This window comes from Triticum dicoccoides, chromosome 3B (assembly GCF_002162155.2).
Source record: "Triticum dicoccoides isolate Atlit2015 ecotype Zavitan chromosome 3B, WEW_v2.0, whole genome shotgun sequence".
Lineage (NCBI taxonomy): Eukaryota > Viridiplantae > Streptophyta > Magnoliopsida > Poales > Poaceae > Triticum > Triticum dicoccoides.
In genome coordinates this window covers 476,281,295-476,291,573 of record NC_041385.1, presented here as the reverse complement: position 1 = coordinate 476,291,573, position 10,279 = coordinate 476,281,295, and the positions used below count along the sequence as shown (strand labels likewise).

General features: G+C 44.3%; 1 long non-coding RNA gene across 1 annotated transcript; it reads left to right on the top strand.

Annotated features, from left to right (window-relative positions):
- Positions 1-3,424: 3,424 nt before the first annotated feature.
- LOC119281418 lies at positions 3,425-5,919 on the top strand. The gene is made up of 6 exons (XR_005138402.1): positions 3,425-3,591; positions 4,091-4,139; positions 4,271-4,334; positions 4,578-4,782; positions 5,243-5,310; positions 5,669-5,919. It is a non-coding gene; the product is annotated as an uncharacterized LOC119281418 (long non-coding RNA).
- The last annotated feature ends 4,360 nt before the right edge of the window (positions 5,920-10,279 follow it).

Genomic DNA, 10,279 nt, shown 5'->3' with positions numbered 1-10,279 from the left:
AGCCCACTCCGCATCGTGTGGTCCATGAGTCAGCAAGTCAATTAGCGACAGGGGCAAACTATTCCTTGCTGAAACTTTTTTTTCAATCACTTGAGGAGTAGACGGACGGACATAAACTTACCTCTCTTTATTAGTAAGTATAGACGAATGGTCAAAGTCTTGCATCAAAGACCGTGCAAAGTCAAGTGCGCCTTACATTTTGAGAAGGAGGAAGTCGGAACATATCATCTTTTTTGGGAAAACTTTCAATCTATTCATCAAATATCATGGTAGTACAAAGAACACAATAAATAACAAAAATACATCAATGTCCGTAGACCACATAGTGACGACTATAATCACTTGAGTGAGCCGAAGACGCACCTCTGTCATTGCCCCTTCCTCACAAGAGCTGAGCAAATCTTGTTGTAATAGAAAGTTAAAAACTCGTCGTGCTAAGGCCCGAAGGACCAGCTTAGGAGAACAATGAACTGTGGCCAATGAAGAGAATCATAGATTGAAAGGATCCAATTCGTAGACACACGAACGCAAACGAACGAAGACCAGATCCATCGAAGACAAATACCGACCGAATCCCAGCACCTTCACATGCGCTCGGATGGCGCGAGATGCACCACCAGGGAAGGGGCTAGTTGAGGAGAATCTTATTACATCTTCAGGGGGCGATGTCATCTCGCCTTCTTGAACAAGACGCAAACCCTGAACAAATTATTTTAAAAAAAATCTACAGACGAAGCAGGAGCCCTCTCACCAGCAAGGGCCGAATCCACCACGCCTCCATATACCCCTAAGGCCATGTGAGACAACGCAGATCTACGACGGCGCTGACAGAAGGCGGGGAAACCTAGACGCGTGATTCTCTCGAGGGGAGGAGAAAAAGCGTTTCATTTGTTAGGAACAAATTAATCACCTAACCAGTGATAGTCAGCAAGAATGAACAAACAATAAATAGACCACCGCATGCAAGTCGTCTTCATCCTACATAATAATTATCTTTGTTTCCCTCACTTTCATGTCTGAAAACTACGTGAGCGGATCTGCAGATGGACGTAATTTGGTGTAGTGTAACCGCTTGGGGGTCACTTCATCCGGTTCTAGAAGGATGCAAAGGCGAAAGTTACCGCTCGGAGGTGAAAAATCACATGATAACCGCTGGGGGTCTCTTCATCCGGAAAGTAAAAAGAAAAAACAAAAACGAAAGAGACGCATCCAGGAAAATAACAGCCGCATGCCGAGATGAATGCGCAGCAGATCAACCACACGGCCGGCACGCGCGCGCAAACAATCGGTGCCACTACTATACGTACGTAGTAGGTACAAGCCGGCTCGATCGACCTGTTCGCATCGCTCGTAGTATCACGTACGTGCGTGCCTTGAGAAGGCGATCAATCGTGCAATCATGCCATCCCAGTACACATGCTGAAAGGCTACAAGGGGCCCTAGCTTCCTAAAGCCACCAGCGGCGTGCAGGAGAACCCGGCAACCCGCACTTAGCTCCCACACCACGCCAGGAAAACAAAGGCGAACTTATTATCCGCCAAAAGCATGCATAATAGGCGTCTTCTTTCTGGGCATGTGTCCGGATATACGTCGTATTTTAAGCTAACCATTGGCTTGTGGAACACATTTGCTAACGACAACGAGAACAGTACAGATATGGATGGTTTACTCCGGCCCTCTGCAAATGCGTTGTCGATCACGAGGGTGGCAGAGATCGCCGCACACGACAGTAGACGATACGAATCTACTTAGTTAAGTGTGCGTGTACTGGTTAGTAGTACCCCCGGCTTAGTGTGGCTTCAAGGGTAGTGCCAAATGATGGCAGCTACTATAGTTTTTGAGAGAGAGAGAGAGAGAGAGAGAGAGAGAGAGAGAGAGCGCTAGCGCGATGCAACCGCATGGATAGTGACGTAGCGGGGAATGCGTCCGTCGACCGGCGGGGCGGGGCTGGCTAGCGTGCGTTGGAGAAAGCATGCAGGTTAGCGTAGCACGGAGACCACCCGCGCGCACGGCCGTGGACGTTTGGTGGCCTATCAGGCTCTGGGTTTAGCTTCCAACTTGCTCCATCGATGCATGTTCAGAGGGAAGAGCTTAGCCTCCTGATGGCATGTAACGGTTGTGCCGCTTGCAAGTCTGCAACTGCATGCATGGACGGTACCCATTTACCCACATAACCGTGCACCGTTATCATTAGGCATGCAGCATGTACCCATGGCGCCATTAATCACACTACCGTGCACCGGCCATGCATGCATGATTCATATATATGCCAGTCTCGGCTAGCTTCGGCTTCAAGGAAGAATGTGAGAGTGACTAATATGAGGTGGTTAATGACTCGGTGATGTTTTGGAATGCCAAGAGTTTGTGTCGACCTGCTGAATTTAGATATATATTGTTTTTAGAAGAGAATTTAGAGATTATTCTTGGTTAGCTTGCATATGACTCGTCTAACTGCCAATGCATAGTCGTTAAATGTCTAGATGAAGAATACAATATATAGCTAGCTTATCGTGAACGCGCACTTCCATTGCCACTTTGCCAGGCAGACCGGTCTGTGTGTGCATGAGTGAAATTGAAGACATTTCATGTAACGCTCATGTTGGATTCGTGTGATGATCTACGATATGTACTGCATTTGGAACGATGCTTCTTGTCCAATTCTTCTGCCCGGTACGTCGAGGTAGCCAGACTTTCCCTTTCAGTCGAGCTGCATGAGTGTGTAAAAGACAATCTGGACGTTTTCACTTTTCACCCACAAGGGAAAAAAAACTGGGCACGAAAAGGGACGGGCAGTAACACACTACCAGAAACTGTACTTTTCCTGTAGGCGACGAATTTTCCTGTGAGGCCCAAAGCCCATCACAGGAATATAAATTTTCCTGACGGGCTAAATTTGGCTCCCAGGAAAATTGACTGTTTTCCTGAGAGTCCAGCCCACAAGAAAAATATTTAAGGCCCAGCCCGCCATTTCACCACCGCGAAACGGGCTCTGGCGCCGGAAATTCTTACCTCCCGCGTTTTTTTCGCTTTGGCGCCTCAAATGAAACTTCCGCCGATTTTCCTGTGTGTATGGGCCTACAGGAAAAAAGGCCCATCCAGATGAATAGAATCCCTAGACCACCAATTCCTCACTTCGTCCCATCTCTCCATCTCACATCTGCTCCATGGCCGCCGCCCTCCTCAAACTTCCTGGCCGGCGCCGCCGCCCTAAATCATTCCGGCGCCGCTTGCCCTAAATCGTTCCGGCGCCGCTCGCCCTCCACTCTCCCGACCTCCACTACTGGTCGTCTCTCACCTCCACCACCGCCGCCCGGGTCAACCTGCATCCGCCACCGACGCCCACCTTTAATGTCTGTGACTTCCACTGTCGCTTGCCTGCAGCTCCGACCCTTGCTGCATCCCACCTTCGTCGGAACACTCCGCCCAACACGGCTTCCCTGGACGCGATGATTGTACCCCGTGCTCCCTGCTCCAGATCTGGGTAAGTCTGTTGTTGCACATCCAGTAAACTCCTGCTCCTCCTCGTCTGACGTGACAGCATCGGCCTCCTCCTCTCCGTTTTGTCCAAGCCAGTTGATCCATTTTTCTGTGGTAAGTCCAACCATGGTCATCCAAATAACGAAGTCAGGATCTTTAGTTGTTCATACAATTTATGTAGAATCTAGATCTGAGGGCATCCGGATCTTGATTTCCTTCTTTTGCTGGCTCATTGGTGAAAAGAGTAGGCTTGTGAGTGGGAAAATAAGGGTCCCTTTGCATCTGTTTTCAGTATGTTGATTTGTTCAATTTTCAATTTGCTAGAAAGAGTTTTGTTCTCTCACATATCTCAAAATTTTAGGACCTACAATTGGTTGTGTTATTAGCACTGATGTTAGCTAATATAATTGAGAAACTGAAAAGCTTCTTGTATCATTGCTAGATATGTACTATTAGAATATGTACCGCATATAAAGATGAGGCCTATAGCTGCTTTCTCAGTGGCATTTATGTATTTATGTACATTTGAAAAACTTTATGAGCAAATTGTAGTATAATGTCTTGAAATCAGATGTCAAATATTTACTCTTTTTTCATGCTTGATTTCTTGTAGCTTGAATCTGCCATATCAAGGATCCTTTGTTGAAGCTGCAGCCACACTGGTACAACTTCTATATATCGCCTCCCTTCACAAATAATTTTGGCAGTAAACGTTCAATTTTAGAAGCAAGTTAGTCATATTTTAGTTAGCAATGTAAGTAATTATTTGCATAGTTGTGCCACTCTCTTTTAGGTTTTGTTTCTCATCTTTAGAAGTCTTTGTAGTGGAAGGAAGGGCAAGGCAAAACCTGTCTCAGGTACCTCTCACACTTTGGAAATATACATACTTGCCTTTATGTGGCAATTATCTCTCAAATGGTTACCTTATTATTTGTTGTTGTCCTTATTTATTTGGCAAATTACTTATTTATGATGAGGTAGTGTAAATTGTTTTGAGACTATACACCATCTATCCCTGATGCTAACTCAGTCTCTCCTCATATGCACAGCGCCACTAATCCATTCCTCTAATCTTCTCCTGAACACATATTTGGTCGTAGGTACCTTGTTGTTTGGAACATGTCATCCCTTGAGCTCGGCACCTGTTCGCATATGCCCTGTTCGAAGAGTGAGTCAGTGCGTGTCCGTGCTCTGTTTTACGCGTGTGTGTGTGTGTTTTGGTTCAGGTGCAAGCCCATGGATGCTGAAGACTATGAGGAGTACATACCTCTTCTTTATGAAGTTCTCGCAGGTCAGCAACATGAGGTGATTAATGCACATGCATATCTATCTGATTTGTGTGTTACTTCCATCATGTATCTAGACTGGCAGTCATATTCCTCAGTTACTCAAGGGTGTATGGCATGCTGGATCTTCTTTGAGGGCATGATTTAGTTCAGGTCTTCTTGTCCAGTCTTTGGCTCTTATGCATTGAATCTGGAGCCATTGTTTGCCCAACGTCTACCTAACCCCATTAATTTATTTTACTTCCTTGAATTACAATCTTCACCCATCATGTTAGTTTAGATGAAGCTGAATTTACTATATATCTAAAATTAGGGGATTATGCAATCTCTTAAGTTCTTGCCTTCTTGGTCATCTTTTTAGATAAACTGTTATTCCGCTGGCTACAAGTATACTCTGCTTTTCCAGAAATCTTTAGTCTTGTTCTGAACAAAATCATCTATTCTTGATTGGTATCTTGAGATTGCACATTTTTCATCAGGGCAAAAAGGGCAGGACCTCGTTAAGAATGTCGTCCTAGTGGGCACAAGGTCGAACATGAAGCTACCAGTGAGTATTGTTTAATCCTATCCATTATTTTATAAAGCACCAAGATGGTAGTATAACATCTAATGGTTGCATTGCTGCCATATGCCATATCTAAGATTTACAAAGAAAAACTAAATGAACATCCTTTTTTAGTCCTTGATTAGCTAAATTATCATCAAGTGGACCAGATTATCTTTTGGAGCCACTTTAAAATATAAAATATATGTTTCATGGGGCTGTAGGATATATTGTATAGATATGCTAAAAGATGAAACTTGAAAGAGTTAAGCGGATAACAACTCATATGGTGAAAGATGTTGGTCATCATCTCCTTCTCTTTCCAATATTATTCCCGTTACTTGTGTACATGACTTTGCAGGGAACACCGAGTTATCCTCTGTTAGCTTGGAGGATGGTGCTATGGGCGACCACGTCGGCAATGGCAACAGCGAAGGCAACAATGATGTTGAGAACATGGTGGTAGCCTAAGGTGACTTAGAAACTTATGAAGGTGTAGATGATGCTCCAGATCATGAACCAGTGGACTTAGAAACATGAGTCTTATTGTTTTGGGTGGCGGTGGCATGTATGCGTACAACTGACATGTTACTGCTGTTGAGCAAATAAAACAACAGCAATTAAAATTTTCAAATGTCATCTACCAGATGTTCAATCATGCATGGATACGTGCTATGTATATACTGGTTTTGGATGCTTGTATGAAGATATGATGTGGATTTTCACTTAATGGGATCATACGTGGACCATTGATATGTGCTAATAAATTTGTAACTATAGAAGGATATGGATTTGTCAGATACATGCTCAACATTGATCCTAAAGAAAGAAAAATACATGCTCAACATAATTCATTTTCCTGCGTGCCATTTTCCCTGTAGGCTGGCCATCACAATAAGTCTACCTATAAACCTAACGGCATCAAGATTTTCCTGAGGGTAGTCGACAGGAATAACCGTCAGGAAAATAATTTCTGTCGGCTGGCCGTCAGGCATTAAAAGATTTCCCTGTCGTTTTATTCCTGGCGAAATTTTCCTGTCGGGTAACCATCAGGAAATATTTTCCTGACGGGATTTGGCTTTTTCCTGTGGGTTCTTAGCCGTGAGGAAAAGTCTGTTTTCTGGTAGTGACATAATATGTTGACAACTTGTACCCCCTTCCTTTTGCACCATGCTCATTTCTTCAAAGGAACTCCAATCCCGGTACTACTAGTACGTACGTCCAGTATTTATATTCTCAAAATACTGCTAGTTGACGTTGATTATTTCAGACAGACTCGAGACAAACTACTACTCCCTCCGTTCCTAAATATTTGTCTTTTTAGAATTTTAAATGGACTACCACATACGGATGTATATAGACACATTTTAGAGTGTAGATTTATTCATTTTGCTCCGTATGTAGTCATTTGTTGAAATCTCTAAAAAGACAAATATTTAGGAACGGAGAGAGTAGTAGTGGACAGAGAAAGGAGGCACAACGAGCTACATAGCATTATTCTGTCTTATCTATACTACTATATAGTGTACCAGTTTTGAATTGGATCTAAAGCATCAATCATAACCGTTGATGCGCTAAATCTAACGGCTGACAGCAGTGGGATTCGTCATGAACAGTAGAACGTAACAACCTCCACGGTTTTCTGGAACTATCGCCTTCCCACTTCCCAGAAAAGAGGCCCAATACGTGATACATCTTGGGCCATGTTGCAGATTGAGTGGAGGACGTGCTAAGCCCAAGGCAGAATTTGCAAATTCTTCTCTGTGTCATAAGGATGGGCTTCCATACTTGCTACCTCAGCAATACTTACAAAATTGTCTCACCTCAAAAAAAAACTAAATTGTCTAAAAAAACAATACTTGCTAAAAAAAGTAATACTTACATTCGGCAAGTTTCTAAAAAAAATCACTCCATGACTGTAAGATGTGCATTGCACGTGTAAGCGTGGTGTTCTGGACAGGGAAAAAAACAAAACTGATACTATATAAAAGTTACTATTCATATTTTTTGGACTTGTGGTTTTTTGTTGCCGAGGATATCACAACAGTCATTCCCCTGTGAAACTTTTTACACGAGTATTATGCTAGGTCATGTTTGTTAAATAAGTTTCAAAAAGTTTTGAATCTTTATTTTTTAATTGATTTTCAATTCGGATGCATTGGCCGCCATGTTCCAAAGATCCGCACAGACATAATAGTTTCCACAATATACACTCGAAGAAAGGGAAAATGCGACATAAAAAATTGTATATAAGCAAAAAAGATAATTATAGTCAAGTGCTACACGTTTATCGAGCATATATATTTTACGAAATAAGATGATGTCCGGCGCGTTGATGCCAGAACCTTGCTAAAAAAGCATAAATAGTTGCTAAAAACATGTAAAGCTAATGGAAAGCAACATCCCGAAAATGAGTTATAGCTACTGGAAAGCATAAATGGTTGCATGACTAGCAAAAATAAATAATGAGTTTTAGCTATTTAAAAATTGAAGAAGTCAACATCGTTGACATGCATGCTATAAACGTGCAAAGCACGTGCCAATTACTAGTAAAACTTGTTACCGACACTAGCTACGCGCGACTACGTGGTACTCCATAAGCGGTCCCATCGGTGCATGACATGTAAAATTAAGGAATCGATGGACCGATCAATGGCCCAGCCGATTAGTAAATTATTAGCACAAGTGCATGTCTCTATTGTGGGGTAAAATTAAAGATGATGCAGCAGGATTCTATTCTGTCCTAGCTAGCTACCTATCCCGCAAAAAAAAAAAAAAGCTAGCTACCTGAGGGCGGGCCTGATCTTGACATGCATCCTCTAGAAAGGAAAGTGAAAGGGAGCAAAGAGGAGAGGGGTGCATCATGGTGGCTCCTCTTTGAAGTTATGCAACCCCGAAGCTAGCTGCTAAGTGGCCGCATTACACATCACATTACGCACACACGGCTCGATCGCCACCGTCACACGCACGCACACGTCCCACCCACGCCTGGCTAGTTTATTCGCCGCTCCAGGCAGCCTAGCTAGCTAGCTCGCTCGCTCCGGTGCGCGCGGGAGAGAGAGGGAGAGTACGTACGTACTTGAGGTCGCGCCGGTGCTTCCACTATACTATACTGCTGTTGCCCCTGGCTGGCCGGTACTACGTACTAGGACTTGGAGGAGGCCGTTGGCATCAGAAAAAGATGGCGTGATGTGCACTTGGCTTGCATGAGTAACCTGCATGATTGAGCCGCGTTCGCTGGCTACAACGGAAAAGCGCCCTGCATGCTCGCCCGACCCATGCAAACCAACCCGGTGCACTAATTAATTCCCCCCACCTAATTTGGCCCACCTTTTTCATTGGGAGGACACTACTGGCACTACTGTTCCTTTCAGCTCTCTTTCTTGCTCTCACGCCACACTGATATGATATGACACGATCGGAGATAATACTAACTCGCTGGCTATGTATGTGGGCTATACGCCTATACGTACTAGTACTAGCAACAAGCCACGGACGTGGAGGTTAGGAAGCTGAGCCAAGCAACGTAACTAACCGGTGGTACTGTCCTGTTTCTCCCTGAGACGGACTTGTCTGGGTTGCAGGAAAGTTCTCTTGGTACTGGACTACTGTTTCAGCACGAGGAGTGCCCCTACACTATCTGTACGGCGTGCAATTTGCTGGGTTCATCTTGTTCTTCACAACAAGTATGATAGTAGATTCGTTTGTTTTCCCTTCCCTGGATTCAACGACAATTTTTTCGACCTAGGAATAGCATCGGATTCTTGTGCACGAGGAGTCAAATGCTGACTGATTACTCAGCCGACCGGTTGCAGGTTTGGAAGCTCGAATCTTATTCTCAGCGGCCGCGAATGGGCAGACACAATATCGAGAAAGTATCCGATGGCTCCCCGCAAAAAAAAAAAGGGTATCTGATGGAAATCAAGTTTCGGGGGAAACCGGTGAAAACAAAATGAAAACCATGTTAAAAAAAATTCTGACATAAATACAGTGTGCTGGCGAGATGACATTCTACAAACTTGTGAAATTACAGTTTCACTCCGTTTCGAAAATAAATTGCAGTTTCACTTGGGAGCTACTCCCTCCGTCTCTTATATTATTGGTGGAGGGAGTAGCTAGTATGAAAATGCCAGATTTAGCAACCAAGAATCCGAGTGTAATTAAATTGAAATTACTAAAACTGGTGCTGGATTTGTTTTTTTTTCTCTCTAGCTCCCAGTGTAATTAAATTTGAAAATTGTCATGTTTGCAAAACACGTGAAACATGTGGCAATGTGTTTTTGTTAGAATCTTACGACGTGTTTGGTTGGAGCTCAGTTAACGTATTCACTATTGTAATGAGAATACTCTATATTAGATTAGAGGTAGTTGAATACGAGAAGTGTTTGGTTCACGCAACGCAAGGGAGTAGTAAGCCGTGGAATACCGTCGTCAGCCTTGTAGACGATGCCGGACGATTGGAGGACGGATGACTGCTGGGATGGCTCGTGACGGAAAATGAGATCACTGGCCGTTCACAACAATCGCTACTGCTCAAGGCGGAGCTGCCCACGGCTGCGGCGAAGAGAGATCGACGGCGCCGCCCAAGGCGATGGAGATCGTCGGCGCTCGGCGGCGGAGGCGAATGGATATCAGCGGCGCTCGGCGGCAGAGAAGAATAGAGATCGGCGGCAGAGGCGAAAAGAGAGACGACGATGGTACTGCTCATGGTGAGGGAGATCATTGTCGCTGCTCCTTCGTCCTCGTGGTGAAGAAAATGATCAGGACGAGCGGTATTGGATACCGGGCTGTATCGGGTGTTTTCGGTTTTGTGAAAGATGTTTTTCGGTTACACGGGAACTGAAACGGACGTGCCCGAAACAAACGCTGGTAACGTAATCGTGAGCCGGTGTATTCGGAAGACAGCGAGAATGTCACGGACCAAGCGCGTCGTTATAAACATTTGAAACATGAGCTCTACTCCCTCCATTCT